This window comes from Heterodontus francisci, chromosome 3, assembly GCF_036365525.1.
Source record: "Heterodontus francisci isolate sHetFra1 chromosome 3, sHetFra1.hap1, whole genome shotgun sequence".
NCBI lineage: Eukaryota > Metazoa > Chordata > Chondrichthyes > Heterodontiformes > Heterodontidae > Heterodontus > Heterodontus francisci.
Window position 1 is genome coordinate 92,644,594 of NC_090373.1, and position 19,559 is coordinate 92,664,152.

The following is a 19,559-nucleotide window of genomic DNA, read 5'->3' on the forward strand; positions in this document are numbered from 1 at the left end:
TGCACTGGGGTAACTGACTGTCATTGATCGATATCATGGGAGACCTGCCAGTATATATAAAAGAGCTTACTCCCTGCTTTCCAAATCTGTATCCATTCAATGAATTTGCAAGTATTTCCTGATTACGCAAATGTAATCTTACAAAATTAAACAGACTTCTGAATGTTTCCTGATAATTTGACAATGAGCATTTCCAACTTTATAAAAGTGTCCTTTGTATATGGGATGAACATTAGTATCGAAATATCTGTTTTCAGATTAAAATCATTAAATAGATTTGGTCTCATTCCCCCTCTCCCCTTTGCTTTCTTGGCAAGTCCTGACTTATCCATATCAGTTCTATACAAGAAGCTACTCCAAATTGACTGTGCCAGATTTGATGAAGGCTCACAACCAAATGCTAACCTAACTTTCCTGTCAGATGATAAACTGTTAATTCCCAGAATCTTTTCCTTTTACTTCCAATCTCTAGAATTTGTGATATTTCCTTTTTTATCTCAAATACTTTATGATGGTTGTCATAACTTAGATGCATTTACAGTTAAAAACAGGTCTATATAACATTCAATTAGTCGTTGGTAGAACCAATTAAAAAGTCTATTCTTCCCTTTTGAGCTAATTGCTTCAAGTCTGTAATACATGTCTAAAGGCTACAGTCTTCTGCAGTATATGATTTATTTTCTGTAAATCTATTTATAAATGTGAGAAGACAGGGCATTTTGTATAAAGGCCAAAAATAAGCGATATGGAGCTTTTAATAAGTAGAAATATAAAAAAAAATCTCTGGCAGTTTATATCCTCTTTGGTAACCTGAGGTACAGAAATGGTGCCAATTTTCTTCAGAATGTTCATGAACTTACTTTCAGTTCCAGTGGTTTAATGTTATGTGATTCAGTCACACTACACAGCTCCTGTTGTGCTCTTAACTGTCAAATTATATTAAATACTCCACAAACCAATATAAGCAAGTGCAGTGCTGATATCATCAAGCATGATCTAAATATATCATTATAGTCATTGTGCAGGAAGGAGGACAGACAACAAAGGAAGCTTTTCTTTAAAAAAAATCAGGGGGTATTACACTCAAACTCTAAACAAAAACTAATTGTGCTGAAAACCACAGACCATCCTACATCAGTCTCAAAAAATAGGCACTTCATGTCATTGTGACATTAGGAGCATTAGTAATTGGACTGGAATGGTAAACTAAATCAAGGTGTGATCATATAAAGCTTGTGTTTTAAACAAATCAGAATAAGATTAGCAAGAGAAGAAAAATAGAAGATATACTTGCATTTATATAGAGCCTTTCATGATCCCAGGACATCCTGAAGCACTTTACAGCAAAGAATTATTTTTGAAATGTAGCCACTGTTGTAATGTAGGACAGCAAATTTACATACAACAAGCTCCCACAAACAGCAATGAGATAAATGACCAGATCACCCATTTTAGGCAATGGTTGAGGGATAATGTTGACATGACACCAGGAGAACTCCATGCTCTGTGAATCTTTTACATCCACTTGAGAGGACAGATGGGGCCTCGCTTTAATGTCCAAAAGATAGTACCTCTTACAGTGCAGCACTCCCTCAGTCCTGCACAAAAGTGACAACCTAGAGTGTGTGCTCAAGTTTTGGAGTGGGCCTTGAACGCACAACCATCTGACACAACCACAACAAACTGCATTTATATAGCACCTTTAATGTAGTAAAATGGCCCAAAGCAGCTTACATCAGTTTTATCAGACAAAATGTGACGTTGAGACACAAAAAGACATTAGGTGTCCAAAAGCTTGGTCAAATTGGTAAGTTTTAAGAAGAGACTGAATGGAGGAGAGAGGTAAAGAGGCAGAGAGGTTTAGTGGGGGGACTCCAGAGCTTAGGGCCTAGGCTGCTGAAGGCACAGCCGCCAATGGTGAATACCAGAGGCAAAAGTGCTATCACTGAGCCAAGACTGACACCTTGGTAGAGTAGAAGACTTACATGGTTAATAGCAATTGATTATGATTTTGAACACAATCCAGTAACTTAAGACTTTGGTTATACCAAATCTTACTGGTTAGTATTTTGTAGCTAAGTTGAATTCATATTCTTGACTTGAAATACAAATAAAAATGTCAGTAATATCTTCCCAATCAGGCTTCAATTTTAAAGACATTAATGGCCTTATAAAATTACTGTGCTGGAGTATGTATCACGGCACCATCTTTCATCACAGGCTTTTCCTTTTCTCCTCACCAAACTGGCAATAATTCTGACCTTCCTACTCTCGCTGTCATTGCAGACTTGACTCCATCTGTGCCTCTCTTCGCATTTTTCAAAGGGCCCATCAAGGCACTCATCACTGTTACTTTATGAACAGCAACCTGGCGCAGTGGTTAGCACCGCAGCATCACAGCTCCAGCGACCCGGGTTCAATTCTGGGTACTGCCTGTGTGGAGTTTGCAAGTTCTCCCTGTGTCTGTGTGGGTTTCCTCCGGGTGCTCCGGTTTCCTCCCACAGCCAAAAGACTTGCAGGTTGAAAGGTAAATTGGCCATTATAAATTGCCCCTAGTATAGGTAGGTGGTAGGGGAATATAGGGACAGGTGCGGATGTAGTCGGAATATGGGATTAGTGTAGGATTAGTATAAATGGGTGGTTAATGGTCGGCACAGACTCGGTGGGCCAAAGGGCCTGTTTCAGTGCTGTATCTCTAAATCAAAATCAACCCCAACTGCCCATCCTACTCTCTTGCCGGCCTGTCCATCCAGCATGCCTGTGGGGGAATAATCTTGCCAATCTCCTTCTTGTCCAACTCACCCCTTCTCCTGCTGATCCTGTGGACTCTGCCAGCGGATAAGTTCTCACCACCCGGCACAGTGGTGCAGTGGTTAGCATCACAGCTCCAGCGACCCAGCTTTGGATCTGGGTACTGCCTGTGTGGAGTTTGCAAGTTCTCTCTGTGACTGTGTGGGTTTCTGCCGGGTGCTCTGGTTTCCTCCCACAGCCTAAGACTTGCAGGTTGATAGGTAAATTGGCCATTGTAAATTGCCCCTAGTGTAGGTAGGTGGTAGGAGAATTGTGGGGATGTGGTAGGGAATATGGGATTAATGTAGGATTAGTATAAATGGGTGGTTGATGGTCGGCACAGGCTTGGTGGTCCAAAGGGCCTGTTTCAGTGCTGTATCTCTCTATGACTCTAAACACCCCTCTCCACATCCCGCTCCAGAATGCCCATTCACATGTGAACAAGGCCCTTACCATCCATAAGCTCATTGTGGATAATTGCATCAACATCATGGCATTGATGGAAACCTGACTGAGAAGTGATGGCTCCATCGCCCTAAATGAGGCCTCTCTGCCTGGCTATACCTTCCACCACTTGCTAGCCCAGAATGTCACAGTAGTGGTATGCTCTTATCACTAAATCACACCTTGGTCTGCCCCCTTACCTCTTTGGCACTTTCTCCTCCTTTGAGCAACTCACCTTGATCCCCTCTCTCACTTAAAACCTTTGTTTTCTATTGCCCACCCAAGTACCATAACATTTTTCTCACCAAGATATCTTCACTGCTTTCCTCCCTCAGCCTCTACACTGAGTGACTTCTCATCCTTGGTGATTTCAGCTTCCATTCTTCATATTCACTCTCCTCTGAGTTCACTGACCTCCTATCCTCCCTTCATCTCACCCTCCATATAAACTCCCTAACCCGTATACACAGCCACTCCTTTAAGCTTACCATCTCACATGGCCTCACTACTCCCATTGCGTCAATTACAGATAAGGCCATCTCTGATGACTTCCTTGTATTGCTCTCCATCCACATCCCCGTTCCCCTTCCCAAGCCTACTTCCTTCTCTGTCCACACCTGGAAAAAACTTGAACCATAATCACTTAAAATTGCACTTTTAAAATCTCAGCAATCTAGTCTTCGGCCCTCCATTCATCATGACAATTCTGCGGCTACGATCTGTTCAACCATACCTGTACCTCCACCTTTGATGCCCTAGTCCCCATTAAAACCATTTCTCTTTCTCACTCTTGCCGCTCCCCCAGTACAGCCCTCATAACTGCTCACTTGAGTACAAGGGGCACAGCCTTAAACGGAGAGAGTCACAAAAATTTATGGCACAGCAGGAGGCCATTTTGGCCCATTGTGTCTATGCTGGCTGAAAAAGAGCTATCTAGCCTAATCCCACATTCCACTTCTTGGTCTGTAGTTTTGTAGGTTTTGGCACTTCAAGTGCATATCCAAGTGTTTTTTTTAAATACAATGGAAGTTTCTGCCTCTACCACCCTTTCAGGCAGTGAGCACCAGAACCCAAAATTCTCAATGCCCCTCTAATCTTTCTAATAATTACTTTTAATCTACGTCTCTCTTTATTGACCTCTCTGCTAAGGGAAATAGGTCCCTCCTATCTACTCTATCTAGGTCTCATAATTTTATACACCTCAATTAAATCTCCCTTCAACCTCCTCTGTTCCAAAGAAAACAACCCCAGCCTGTTCAATCTTTCCTCATAACTAAAATTCACCATTCCTGACAATATCCTCATAAATATCCTTTGTATCCTTTCTAATGTGATCATATCCTTCCTGTGATGTAGTGACCAGAACTGTACACTGAATTCTAGCTGAGGCCTAACTAGTCTTAGATACAGTTCTGGCATAACCTCCCTGATCTTATATTCTTTGCCTCGGCCAATAAAGGGATGCATTCCATATGCCTTCTTAACCATCTTATCTACCAGACCTGCTACCTTCAGGTCCAACGTCCCTCTGTTCTTCTACACTTCTCATTTATTGTTCATTTCTTTGGCTTGCATGCCCTCCTCAAATGCATTACCTCACACTTCTCCAGATTGAATTCCATTTGCCATTTTTCTGCCCACCTGATCAGTCCATTAATACCTTCCTGCAATCTACATTTTGCATCCTCACTATCAACCACATGGCCAATTTTTGTATCATCTGCAAACTTCTTAATCACATTCATTTAAGTCATTATCATATATACCACACAAAGAAAGGACCTGGTACTGAACCCTGCAGAACCCAATTGGAAACAGCCTTCCAGTCACAAATAAATGTTGATAATAAGCCTTTGTTTCCTGCCAGTAAGTTAATTTTGGATCTAACTTGCCACTTTCCCCTGGATCCCATTTTCTGACCAGTCTGTCATGTGGGATCTTGCTAAAATCCATGTAAACTACATTAAACACCTCATTGATCCTCCTTGCTAATTCCTCAAAAAATTCAATCAAGTTAGTCAGGCACAATTTTCCTTTGACAAATCCATGCTGTTTGTCCTTGCTTAATCTCTGCCTTTCTAAATGACGATTAACTCTGTCCCTCAGAAATTTTCCCAATAATTTTCCCACCACTGAGGTTATACTAAGCCTGTAATTATTGGTCTATCCCTTTCACCCTTTTTAAACAATGGTACAACGTTAGCAGTGCTCCAGTCCTCTGGTACCAGGCCTGTTGCCAAAGAGAATTGGAAAATGAGGTCAGAGCCTCCAATATTTCTTCCCTTGCTTCCCTTAACAGCCTGGGATACACTTCATCTAGTTTATCTGGTTTAACCATTCACTACCAGATCTGGCTGGACCACAGCAAGTGCTATCAGATCCTGCTCCCGTCTCTCAAAACTGGAATGTAAAGTTAACCCCGGCTTCATTTCCCTATTGCAAACCATCTTCTTAAACCCACTTCTCTGTCTCCTCTATCCTCACCTCCAACAAGTGTGAGGAGCTCAACCATCAAGACCATCCAGTCAAGTTGCCTCTGCCATTTCTCTCCTTTCCCCTAGCCCACCTGGCCAAACTTCCTCTAAAGCTCCACCTCATCCTAGCCCTGAACTTGCATCTTTCTCTAGTTTCTCTCCTATCTCCCCCCATGGCCAATCCAAGTTCATGTTGTCCATGACACCTACCTCTTGCTCTCTTGACCCTATTTTCACTAAACTACTGACCACCCAACTTCTTTTCCTGGCCAACCACATTAGCTGATATTGTTGATGGTTCTCTCTCTTCAGGTACTAACCCCCTTTCCTTCAAATCTTCCCTCTTCTCAAAAAACCAACCCCTGGCCCATCTGAACCTGCAAATTACCGCTCTATCTCCAACCACGCTTTCCTCTCCAAAGTCATTGGATGGAACCGCACTCACCTGGTTTCATTCTTATCTCTCCAATTGTAACCAGAGAATAAATTGCAATTGCTTCTCTTCTGGCTCCTGGACAGTTACCTCTGGTGTCCCCTAAGGATCTATCTCTGGCCCCTTCCTATATCTCATCTACATCATCCGAAAACACAGATCAGTTTGCACATGTATGCTACAACTCCCAGCCCTACCTTACCGCCACCTCTCTCGACACTTAAGTGGGGTCGGTGTCGCCAAGGCCAGTCAAGCAGGTCAATGGTGGGGGGGGTGGGTGGTGGTTGGTGAGGGTAGGGGTGCTTCCCAAGATGAGCTTCTGACCACATATCCATGCCATCATTAAGACCACCTATTTCCAGCTCCATAACATTGCCCTACTCTGCCCCTGACTCAGCTCATCAGTTGGTGAAACCCTCATCCATGTCTTTGTTACCTCCAGAACTGACTAGTCCAATGCACTTCTTGTTGGCCTCCCGCATTCTACCCTCCATAACCTGAGGTCATCCAAACCTCTACTGCCCATGTTCTTAGTTGCACCAGATCCTGTTCAAGCCTCATTTTTAAATTTTCATTCTTCTTTTTAAGTCTCTCCATAGCCTTGCCCCTCTCTATCTCTGTAATCTCCTCCAGTCCTATAACCCTCCAAGATTACAATAATTGTCCAATTCTTGCCTCGAGCAAGATTTTAATCGTTCCACCATTGGTGGCCAAGTCTTCAGCTGCCAAGGCCCCAAGTCCTGGATTTCCCTTCCTAAACCTCTCTGCCTCTCTTTCCTCCTTGAAGCAGTGGTAATCTGCCCAAGGGCAGGTCATCAGCTCATTTCCCCACACCTCATGGTCCTGCACTTTCCTTTTCAGTTGCTCGTAACAGTCTCCCATTTTTTAATTTTCATGAGAAATGAGCAATATGACTCGGGAAAAATTACATGAGGTGGTTTCCCATTGCCTTTCTCATGTGTGTCTTAAAGAAAACACAAGTCCTCTTCCCAAAGAATCCTCCGCCTGTAAGCAGCTGTTGTCCCTCAAGGGTCTAGCTCTTCCTCCATCACCACCAAAAATTCATTGGTTCCGCAGTTGGCCATGGCCTGTAACTTTGAGCATGGGACCCTTAACCTGGAGCAACTCGCAAAAGGGCAGGGACAAACACCCCCTGAGGTCTCACATGACTCTGCTACCCTACCCTCCTTTAAGACTCTCTTTAAAATCTACCTCTTTGATCAAGCTTTTAGTCATTTGCTCTAATATTTCCTTACGTGGCCAGGTGTCAAATTTTGTTTGATACGAATATGCAAGCATACAAATTAGGAGCAGGAGTAGGCCACTCGGCCCCTCGAGCCTGCTCCGCCATTCAATAAGATCATGGCCGATCTGATTGTAACCTCAACTCCACATTCCCGCCTACCCCAGATAACTTTTCACCCTTCATCAAGAATCTATCTAACTCTGCGTTAAAAATATTTAAGGACTCTGCTTCCACTGCCTTTTGAGGAAGCGAGTTCCAAAGACTCACAACCCTCTGAGAGAAAAAATTTCTCATCTCTGTCTTAAATGAGCAACCCCTTATTTTTAAACAGTGACCCCTAGTCTAGTATCTCCCACAAGAGAAAACATCCTTTCCACATCTACCCGGTCAAGACACCTCAGGATCTTATATATTTCAATCAAGTCGCCTCTTATCCTCCTAAACTGCAGTGGATACAAGCATAGCTTGTCCAACCTTTCCTCATAAGCCAACCCGCCCATTCCAGGTATTAGTCAAGTAAACCTGATTACCCTCCTGTGGAGCATCTTGGAATGATTTACTGTGTTAAGGGTGCTGTATAAATACAATTTGTTTCAGTTGTGGTAAAATCATTTTTACTTTACAAAATAGTAAAGAAAAAGCTTTTAAAATCTTTAGCAAATCTTATATTGGTTTTGAATTGTACTTAAATGTTTGGATATTTGTTGTGTGGTAGTTTTAGAGTTGAAATGAAACCATTCATTAAAGATGATGTTCTATTGTCTTATGTGTTTTATATTAACATTCCAAGGTGTTTCACTGGAGCATGATAAAACAAAATATGACACTGAGCCACAAAAGGAGATATTAGGTCAGATGACCAAAGTGCTGGTCAAAGAAGTAGGTTTTAAGGAGTGTCTTAAAGGAGGAAAGTGAGGTGGAAAGGTGGAGAGGTTTAGGGATGGTATTCCAGAGCTTGGGCCTAATCAGTTGAAGGTGTGGCCACCAATGGTGGAGCGATTAAAATCAGGGATGTGCAAGAGGCCAGAATTAGATGAGTACAGATATCTCGGTGGGTTTTCGGGCTGGAGGACATTACAGAGATAGGGAGGGGTGAGTCCATGGAGGGATTTGAAAACAAGGATGAGAATTTTAAAATCAAGACATTGCCACACGGCAGCCAATGTAGGCCAGCGAGCACAGGGGTGATAGGTGAATGAGACTGGGTGAAAGTTTGGACATGGGCAGCAGAGTTTTGGATGATCTCAAGTTTATGGAGGGTTGTTGGTGTTGTTTAAATTACCCAATTAGTGAGGCAAGATTGTGAATAGAAATTTAGAGATGTCTATGTTTGTGATCACTTGCTTGCCTGAAGGCAGATTGACATTGTTAATAATAGGTTATGAATTGATGTAACTGACATTATAATATACAATTTGTCATTATAAAAGGAGAAAAAGAATGCCATTTGTATCTGCATGTGCCATCCACAGGTAGACAAGAGGTGATTTCAATGCAGGATGGACAGTTGCTTTGGAAATATCCCAAAAGATGGTCAATTCACGACCAATGTTTAGCCATTCAAGAAAACATCTAGTACGATTTATTGACAAACTCTTTTGAGGGTGACGGGAAAAAGGATTTTAAAAAGATCAGGACACAGACACCAGCAAGTCAGTCCGGCAGCAACTGTCTGCAATCAGAGAACTTCAGGTAGAGTTTGAGGTTTTACTTAAGGGCCCATCAAAGTGGGCTAGCAGTTTTGTAATGGTATGTAAACAGAAGTTGAACTGATGATGCCAAGTGACTTTCATCATACTCGGTGCTCAATATGTTTCATCTTCCTTCTTCTTCTTTGGCCTCCTTATCTCGAGAGACAATGGATAAGCGCCTGGAGGTGGTCAGTAGTTTGTGGAGCAGCGCCTGGAGTGGCTATAAAGGCCAATTCTGCAGTGACAGGCTGTTCCACAGGTGCTGCAGAGAAATTTGTTTGGCGGGGCTGTTACACAGTTGGCTCTCCCCTTGCGCCTCTGTCTTTTTTCCTGCCAACTACTAAGTCTCTTCGACTCGCCACACTTTAGCCCCGCCTTTATGGCTGCCCGCCAGCTCTGGCGGACGCTGGCAACTGACTCCCATGACTTGTGATCAATGTCACAGGATTTCATGTCGTGTTTTCAGACGTCTTTAAAGCGGAGACATGGACGGCCGGTGGGTCTGATACCAGTGGCGAGCTCGCTGTACAATGTGTCTTTGGGGATCCTGCCATCTTCCATGCGGCTCACATGACCAAGCCATCTCAAGCGCCGCTGACTCAGTAGTGTGTATAAGCTGGGGATGTTGGCCGCCCCGAGGACTTCTGTGTTGGCGATACGGTCCTGCCACCTGATGCCAAGTATTCTCCGGAGGCAGCAAAGATGGAATGAATTGAGACGTCGCTCTTGGCTGACATACGTTGTCCAGGCCTCGCTGCCATAGAGCAAGGTACTGAGGACACAGGCCTGATACACTCGGACTTTTGTGTTCCGTGTCAGTGCGCCATTTTCCCACACTCTCTTGGCCAGTCTGGACATAGCAGTGGAAGCCTTTCCCATGCACTTGTTGATTTCTGCATCTAGAGACAGTTTACTGGTGATAGTTGAGCCTAGGTAGGTGAACTCTTGAACCACTTCCAGAGCGTGGTCGCCAATATTGATGGATGGAGCATTTCTGATGTCCTGCCCCATGATGTTCGTTTTCTTGAGGCTGATGGTTAGGCCAAATTCATTGCAGGCAGCCGCAAACCTGTCGATGAGACTCTGCAGGCACTCTTCAGTGTGAGATGTTAAAGCAGCATCGTCAGCAAAGAGGAGTTCCCTGATGAGGACTTTCCGTACTTTGGACTTTGCTCTTAGACAGGCAAGGTTGAACAACCTGCCCCCTGATCTTGTGTGGAGGAAAATTCCTTCTTCAGAGGACTTGAACGCATGTGAAAGCAGCAGGGAGAAGAAAATCCCAAAAAGTGTGGGTGCGAGAACACAGCCCTGTTTCACACCATTCAGGATAGGAAAGGGCTCTGATGAGGAGCCACCATGTTGAATTGTGCCTTTCATATTGTCATGGAATGAGGTGATGATACTTAGTAGCTTTGGTGGGCATCCAATCTTTTCTAGTAGTCTGAAGAGACCACGTCTGCTGACGAGGTCAAAGGCTTTGGTGAGATCAATGAAAGCAATGCAGAGGGGCATCTGTTGTTCAAGGCATTTCTCCTGTATCTGACGAAGGGAGAACAGCATGTCAACGGTCGATCTCTCTGCACGAAGGCCACATTGTGCCTCAGGGTAGACGCGCTCGGCCAGCTTCTGGAGCCTGTTTAGAGCGACTCGAGCAAAGACTTTCCCCACTATGCTGAGCAGGGAGATTCCACAGTAGTTGTTGCAGTCACCGCGGTCATCTTTGTTTTTATAGAGGGTGATGATATTGGCATCGCGCATGTCCTGGGGCACAGCTCCCTCGTCCCAGCACAGGCATAGCAGTTCATGTAGTGCTGAGAGTATAGCAGGCTTGGCACTCTTGATTATTTCAGGGTAATGCTGTCCTTCCCAAGGGCTTTTCCGCTGGCTAGAGAATCAATGGCATCACTGAGTTCCAATTTGATTGGCTGTATGTCCAGCTCATCCATGACTGGTAGAGGCTGGGCTGCATTGAGGGCAGTCTCAGTGACAACATTCTCCCTGGAGTACAGTTCTAGGTAGTGCTCAACCCAGCGGTCCATTTGTTTGCGTTGGTCAGTGATTATGTCCCCTGATTTAGATTTGAGGGGGGCAATCTTCTTGATGGTTGGCCCAAGAGCTCTCTTAATGCCATCATACACTCCTCTGATGTTTCCGGTGTCTGAGGCCAGCTGAATATGACTGCATAGGTGTTGCCAGTAGTCATTTGCGCAGCGCCTGGCTGTTCTTTGTGCAGTGCTTCTGGCTGCTTTAAGTGCTGCGGATGTTAAATCGCTGGGGGCTTTCTTGTAGTTCAACAGTGCAATGCGCTTAGCGGCTATGACAGGTTCCAGCTCTTCATTATGAGATTGAAACCAGTCTGCATTCCTCTTCGCACTTTTGCCATAGGTGGTCAAAGCTGACTCATAGATGGCGTCTCTGATGTGGGCCCACTTGGTCTCAGCATCCCTGTGGGAGTGTTTTGAAGGGCTGTTACAAGTGAATTTAGAAATTTTTGTAACAGCTGTGGGTGAGAAATTCTGTTTGTGTTGATGCGCGGGTGGCCCTTCTGCTTGGAATGATGCAACTTCTTTGGTCTGAGTCTAACCTTGCTGCACACCAGGGAGTGGTCGGTGTCACAGTCTGCACTGTGGAAGCTGCGTGTGATTTGAACACTGTTTAAGGCGGCTTGCCTTGTGACAATGAGGTCTAGCTGGTGCCAACAACGCGATCTTGGGTGCCTCCATGAAACCTGATGACAGGGTTTAGTGTGAAAGAACGAGTTGGTGATGCAGAGGTTATGATAGGTACACAACTCAAGCAGTCTCTGCCCATTCTCATTCATCCTTCCAAAGCCATAGCGCCCAAGGCAGGAGGGCCATGAGTCATGGTCGGCCCCAATCCTGGCATTAAAGTCCCCCAGCAGGAATAGGTGTTCGGTGTTGGGGATGCTGCTAATGATGCTATGGAGTTCCTCGTAGAACTGATCTTTAGCTTCAGGTGGGGAGCAGAGTGTTGGAGCATAGATGCTGAGTAGGTGTACTGGACCAGAGGTGGTGAGCAGTCGGATGGACAGTATGCGTTCCGAGCCATTTGAGGGAGGTTCTATCATGCTGAGCAGGGAGTTTCTGATGGCGAAGCCCACTCCATGCTGTCTTGGTTCTTCAGGATCCCTACCTTGCCAGAAGAAGGTGTAGTCTTGCTCTGCTAGAGATCCACTCGCGGGGAGGCGTGTCTCCTGAAGTGCTACAATGTCTGCATTGAGTCTACTGAGCTCGTTGTTAATGATGGCAGTCTTCCGACAGGCCAGGACACATAGTTCTGACGTTCCAGCTTGCAAAGCGAAGGGCTGGTACCTTCTTTCCTTTTTTCGTGTTGTTTGGTGCAGTGTATCAGTCCACCTTTCGGGCAATGACCCTGAGCTCCAAGCACCCATTGAAGCAGGTAGACTGTGGCGGGACAGAACCTTATTGACCGGGGGCTGCCCGGTTTGAGGCGGGCGGTAGCTGTCCAGTGAGGTGCGATGACCTCTCCCACCGACAAAGGCAACCCGTGGCGCCCAGTTTCTCCGCCAATATATCTGGACTTATAACCCATAACTGCTGCCTTCCGTGTTGTTTCAGTCGCTGTGAGGCAACTATGGAGTGACCTCTCCATGGCGCATGCCTGGGCGAATTTATGGAGGTTGAGAGTTGCCTAGTTGTCAAAATCCCCCTCTCGGCCTTTCTGGTGGGGTCCAAAGGAGTGCAGAGCATGAAGTTTGGCACCGGTATGGCTGCAGGAACTGCCGGAAACATGCCAAAGGTGACACATGACTGCCTACGGGGTTCCGCTCCGGATTATCTGTTAGGGTTTACTCCCTTAGCCTTAGTCTCTCCCGAGACGCCCACAAGGCAGTGGGGTTGTTAGGGCCCCTGCACAGGTGTAGGATGATGCCGATGGGAGGAGGGGATGCGAGGGGGAGCTGGGAAGGGGGCTGTAAGGGGGTGGGTGGGTGCTGGGGAAGGGGGTGCGTGGGGGTTGCTGGGACGGGGTTGTGAGGGGGTGAGCTGAGACGGTGGAGCAGGGAAGGGGACGGGGGTGGCGGAGGGGGGGGGAAAAGCAGGTGCAGGTAATAAGCCATTTCCTCAGTGCCCACCATCGTCGTCCGGAAAGCTCATCCACGTCCTTCGGGAGATGAAGCATCTTTTGGCAGACTTACAAAGGTGATTATATGTTTCATCTACTGCAAAATAAAGCAGCTAACAAACTGAATAAAATGAACTTAGTCACCCTTCAGAGAGATCGCAGAAGTACACGTGCTTAAGATACAAAATTCACAAGGTAATTTAATAGTTCGACTTCTGGGCCCTACTAGTAGATACAGGGTAGGCGACTTCCATAAAAACACAAGCAGGCAACCAGGCCACTTAAGGGAACAAATGACACCACTGAACCCAAGTAGATATCTCAAGCAGACTTGAATTTGTAACAAGGTATAACTTACTAATTTCACACTCCTGGCAGTGGTTCCATGGAAAGTCAGGCATGCGCTGTCAATGTTTTTTCAATTATTTAAACTAGTGTTGGAAAATTGTGCACTAGTAAGTGCTTCTCGTGGTGTGCTGTGGGGATTTCCCTGTCCAGAGCACAAAGTCCACTTAATTCCCCAATCGTATATTCTTTTGGGTAAGATGAAAAAAAAATTCTTGGACTTGTTAAAGTAATGTAAATGTAAGTAATTAAAAGGGTAATACTGTATTATGTTTAAAGAATCCCAAAAATCGTAGCACAGAAGGAAGCCTTTGGACACATTGGGAGTTATTTTAACCTAACTTGCTGGGTGGGAAACCCATGGGATTGGGTGGTTTTACACCCCTCATGGTATTACTTTCCATTGCCTTCATTAGAGATTAAATCAAGTGCTGTTTAAAACCAGTGGTTATATACAATTTCATCAGTTTCCCAACAGCTGGGTTAGGTTAAAATTGCCCCACAGTGTCTGGTGTTAATTCTTCAAGTGGACCTATCCACACTTATTCGCATATCCTTTTATATTCTTCCTTATTAAAATGTTATAGTCTCTTCCTCAACAGACACACTCTAATTATCTTTTTAACAAATTTCTTAACTTCCCCATCCATTCTTTTAGCGAAATCCTCGCTCCATGGCATCTTATTTGTGTATTAGTTGCAACAATTTTTTGCTATTTACACTTACAAAACTTGTAGAATTTTGAAAATGTCTGTTAGATTCCCCCTAAACTTCCCTTTTCAGTGAAAACCCTGAACTTTTGAGCCTTTCTTCATAATTATAATTGTTCTCTTCTTTTAAAAGGTACCTGGGAATGCACCTGAAGTGCTGCAACTGACAAGGCTATGGACCAAGTGCTGGAAGGTGGGATTAGATTGGGTGGCTAGTTTTTTCAGCCGGCACAGACATGATCGGCTGAATGGCCTCCTTTTGTGCCGTAATTTTTCTATGGTTCTATGGTTCTCTCATTTCTGGTATTATTCTAGTGAATCTCACAATACTCTTTCCATGGCTTTAGTTCCTTTCTATTATGGGTGCCTAAGACTGCACACAGCCAACCAATGTATTATATGAGCTCAACATAAGTTCCTTGCTTCTATTTTCTATGTTTCATATGTATAAACCCCAGAACCAATTTTATAGCTTCTGTATCTACACCCCTACTTTTAAATATCCAGATATATTTGCATCTCTCTGTTCCTTCACATTGTCAGGCAAGCCCCCCACCTGCCAAGACTGAGGCACACATTATTTCAACACATAAACATTAAAACTTAAAATTGCAAGACCCTGACTGGAAAGACATTTGCATAGTAACAGATAGTGTTGGAACAATGGGAACCTAGGCACGCTTTCCCAATACATAGAAGAAGTGCTCAGACTGGTTTTAGTCACATGACTAACTGGCTGTTGCAGAGGTTTGAACTGAGAGTTTTAAATTGGAGAAAACAGTGTTTGAAATCAGAAAGCTCCTGGTTTGAGAACATTTCTCTCCTGTCTGCTCTCATCTCGCTCAGACCAGCATCGGAAACCATTGAAGGCAATTGAACACTAAGGGAGAAAAATCTCCTGAAGTGAACAAGGTTTAAAAAGAATACTGGGCCCCAATAAAAAGTAAGAGCTGTCTACAATCAAGGACTCTACGGTGAGCTGGAAACACAGCACAGTAAACAAGAAACTCTTCTGAAATTGCCTCAAACCTCTATTTTCTTTTTCTTCTCTTTTCTGTCCCTATTTCCATGTGTGTATCGCGTGTGTATGCCAGTGTGGGCGCATCGGATATCCAGAGGCGTGGACTGTATTAGAGTTTAAGTTTAAGTAAGTTTAATAAGTTTCACTTTCCTTCTTTAAACCAAAGAAGGCCTGTTTATGCTCATTTCTTTGCCTTATAATTGGAAAGCTGTGAACAAGGATTCACAAAGGGGGAGCTCAAAACACAGTGTGTTTAAAATTAAACCCTGTTACAATAAGACCCCTAGACACCTTTCTCACCTGGTCATAACAACATGATTGATAATCTTATGCATGAAATTTCCTTGAGGGTTTTCCTGATGAACTCCTGTAACTTTAGTGGAGGAGCAGCAGAAATCCCCGATACACATGTAAGTGGAGTTTCTGCCAATCATCTCCCAAAGTTATAATGGATGTTGGGAGAACCCAATGGATTACCCAGTGAGAAAGGTGTCTAGGGGTCCCTCTCAGTCTTCACCTGGTCTTACCGTAACAGGGTTTAATTTTAAACACACTGTTTTTAGCTCTCCCTTGGTGAATCCTTGTTCACCGCTTTCCAATTATAAGGCAAAGAAACCAGCACTAACAGGTTTTCTTAGGTTTAAAGAAGAAACATTTGAAATTTATTAAACTTAAACTCTAATTCGGTTAACACCTATGGATACACGAAACGCCCACGCTAGCATGCTCACACAATACACACATGCAGAGAGAGACAGAACAGCGCAGAAGAAATAAAGTGGAAAGGTTTGAGGCAATATCTGAAGAGTTTTTGTTACATTTCTTTGAACTCACTGTAGAGTCCTTGATTGTAGGTAGATATTGCTTTTCGTTGGGGCCCAGTATTCTTCTTAAACCTTGTTTGCTTTGGGAGACTTTTCTCTCTTAAGGTTCAGGTGTCTTCAGTGGATTCAGAGGCTTGTGAGAGAAAGATGGGAGCAAACAGTCCAGGAGCAAACAGTCTTTCTGAGTTCAAACTGTTTGTAAAATTTAGAAAACCTCAGGTTGCCAAGCACGTTAGTTATGTGACAAACTGGTCTGACCACATCTTGGATTGTATCACCTTAGCAGTCTCTGGAATGCATCTCTTACACACAATACCTGGTGATCAAGGTCCATTGTGGGTTGAATGTGTCAGGGAATGGTCCTTTGTCCTTCCAATCATCGTCTGTTAATATGCAAATGTATTTTTCAGCCACGGCTGATCTGTTTAACAAGTCCTTTCTTCACTCATCACAGTTTATAATCAATGTTCATGACAACATTAATGTGCCTCATTCTTGGCAGGTGGGGACCTAGCATGGCACTGATGTGAGAGTGTAGGTTACACTTGCTTCACTGTCTTTTACGCTGTTCAATATACTGCTTCATATTTTGTTGCATTGAACTGTATCTGCCATTAACTGTTCACTCCACTGTACTTTTATATCCTCCTGCAATCTCTGGCATTGGTCTTCACAGTTAGCCATGTCCATTAATTTATCATCAGCAAACTCCAATGTCATTTTTCTTGTGCCTATGTTTCCTCTTTTTCTTCAGTTGTTTTTAATGCCATTCTAATTAGGTAATGGTGACAATTTTTTTTTAACTGTTCTCTGGCCTTCGGGTCACTTCAATATCCTGTTTCCTTACCCAAAACCAGATCTAGCAGGTTACATCTTTCCTCCTTGGACACGCAATATTCCGATTAAAGAAGCCATGTGGATGCATTCAAGGGACCTCTCCCTACTTTAACCAAAAACATTTATCTTCTTCCAGGATAGTTAAAATCCACTATCATTACAACTTTGTTATTACTGAAAGCCAATCTAACTTGCTACTGTTCAGTGGTCTGTGTTCAGAAAAAGGAGTGATGTGCGTTGGAAGAATTCCTTTTAATATTCATTTTTTTTAAATCAGGAAAAATTGACTTCCTGATGTGGAGAGGAACAACATATGTCACTTACTCAGGAGCATTAAAAATCAGCAAGATATTTCAAGCTATTCACAAAATTCCTGAATTATGCTTTAAGTCACGCAGAACCCACAGAGAGCACAGTGAACTTACCTTTGGGATCCTTAAGGAAATAGAAGCAGCCAAATATACAGCAGTTGTAGAATGAAATCTTAAAAACATTTCAAACATAATTTAAGCAGGTATCAAGGTTTATTTACTTACTGGAAAGATATTTGAATGTTGATGTTAACAATATTTAGAGTAGCAACAAAAAGACTTTCAAAAATGTATTCCCAGGTACAAAAATAATTCATTTCCATTGAGTGAACAGACTAGTCTCTCTAAATTTGAACCTTAGTTTAGTAAGATGGTGAGACTTCTTAAAGAATGTAAGAAAATATGGAAAAAGGAAAGACCAATGATAGACGAACTGATCATTCATCCTATTTGGAGTTTGTGGGACCTTGCAGAGTATGAATTAGTTGTTGTGTTTGCCTAACATAACACTATCTGTGGGGGTGAGGGTGGGGAGGGGCACCTCACAATTTTTCCCCTAGTAAATCCTTAAAGGCTTCCAGCACTTGGAGGAGGAAGAGCAATTCTTAAGGGACCAGAAAGGCAAGTGTGACTGTACGTCACGTGTTATGGATACGTGTGGGGCTGAATTTTATGGGAACGTTGGGGATGGGAATGGAGGCATGGGAGACATAAAATCAGGATGGGTCATGCCGGACATGAAGTCCGACGTCATAACATCCCATCCCGATTTTACTGATGGCAGCAAACCTGGAGGGCAGAGTTCCGAGGGCAACACAGCGTGCAGGTAATTAAGATAGTTGAGAGGCCAATTGAAAGCGATTTTATGGTTGGGATTACATTTTATGAACAGCGCACAGGTTTCATGGGGCTTCAGAGGCTCACCTCTGACAGGGAGGCAGGACAGCATGGCTGCCTGCTAAGGGAGGCCATTGGGAGGGCAACCATCAACTGCCTGGCAGGATGACGAAGGGAGGCCATTGTGCATTGCGTGAGGGGTAAGGGAAGGGTGTCAGAGCTGCAGGGGGGAGGGGCCATTGCAAGGGGTGGGGGGCAATGCGCAAGAGCAACCTTGGCAAAGCATAAGTGGGGGGGGGGCAAGAAGGGGGGCCACTGGCAGTGAAGCTTTTAGGGAGAGGCCAAATATCATGGGCCTCATTCATCCAGGCTTCGGGAACCCCATTGAAGACAAGGTGCAGCTGGGTGGGAGGCAGGACCTGCAGCAGCACCGCAATGACCTGTGAGCCCACAAGAGGGTCATCAGTGGCCTCCAAACTGTGTGGAAGGACACAGAGGAGAGAAAGAGGGAGCTGCCCAACGCAGAAGGAGTTACCCTCCAGAGAGGGTCTACAGGGTCGAGCCTCAACTACCTACAGATATCCAAGAGGCAGTTCCAACAAAGCCTCCGCCTCTGCATCCAGGTTATCACTGACCTATGCACTAAAGTGTAAGATGAGCTGAACCCCAGGGGACTTAGTGGAAATCCAATGCCAGTGACCCTGAAGGTCACTGTGGCACTGAAGTTCTACGCCTCTTGATCATTCCAGGTATTCACTGGGGACATGTCTGGGATCACGACCACCTGCAAGTTCCCCTCCAAGCCACACACCATCCTGACTTGGAACTATATCACCATTCCTTCACTGTCGCTGGATCAAAATCCTGGAACTCCCTTCCTAACAACACTGTTGGTGTAGCTACACCACGTGGACTGCAGCAGTTCAACAAGGCAGCTCATCACCACCTTCTCAAGGGCAATTAGGGATGGGTAATAAGTGCTGGCCTAGCCGGCGAAGCCCACATCCCATGAACAAATAAAAAAAGTCAGCGGCCAATCGGCATCAAGGGGATTATCAATGCCCTTTTCAAGAGTGCCAGCGACTATGTGCACTTCTACACAGATCTCAACTCTCAACCTGAGAGGTCCAACAGGTTTGAGGCCATTGCTGGATTCCCCTGGGTGCAGGGTGTCATAGACTGCTCACATATGGCCATCAAGGCTCCTGAACACCAGCGAGCAGCCTTCATCAACAGGAAGGGCTTCCACTCCCTCAATGTACAACTGGTCTGCGACCACCGTAAATGGATTCTGCAGGTCTGTGCACACATCCCAGCGCATTTCCACGATTCCTGCGTTTTAAGGCAGTCCCAGAACTTTTCCAGCCTCCCACGCACCTTCAAGGATGGATCCTTGGAGACAAATGTTACCCACTGAGGATATGGCAACTGACGCCTCTGAGGAACCCACGCACAGCTGCAGAGGAGAGATACAATGCTTCCCACGGTACAA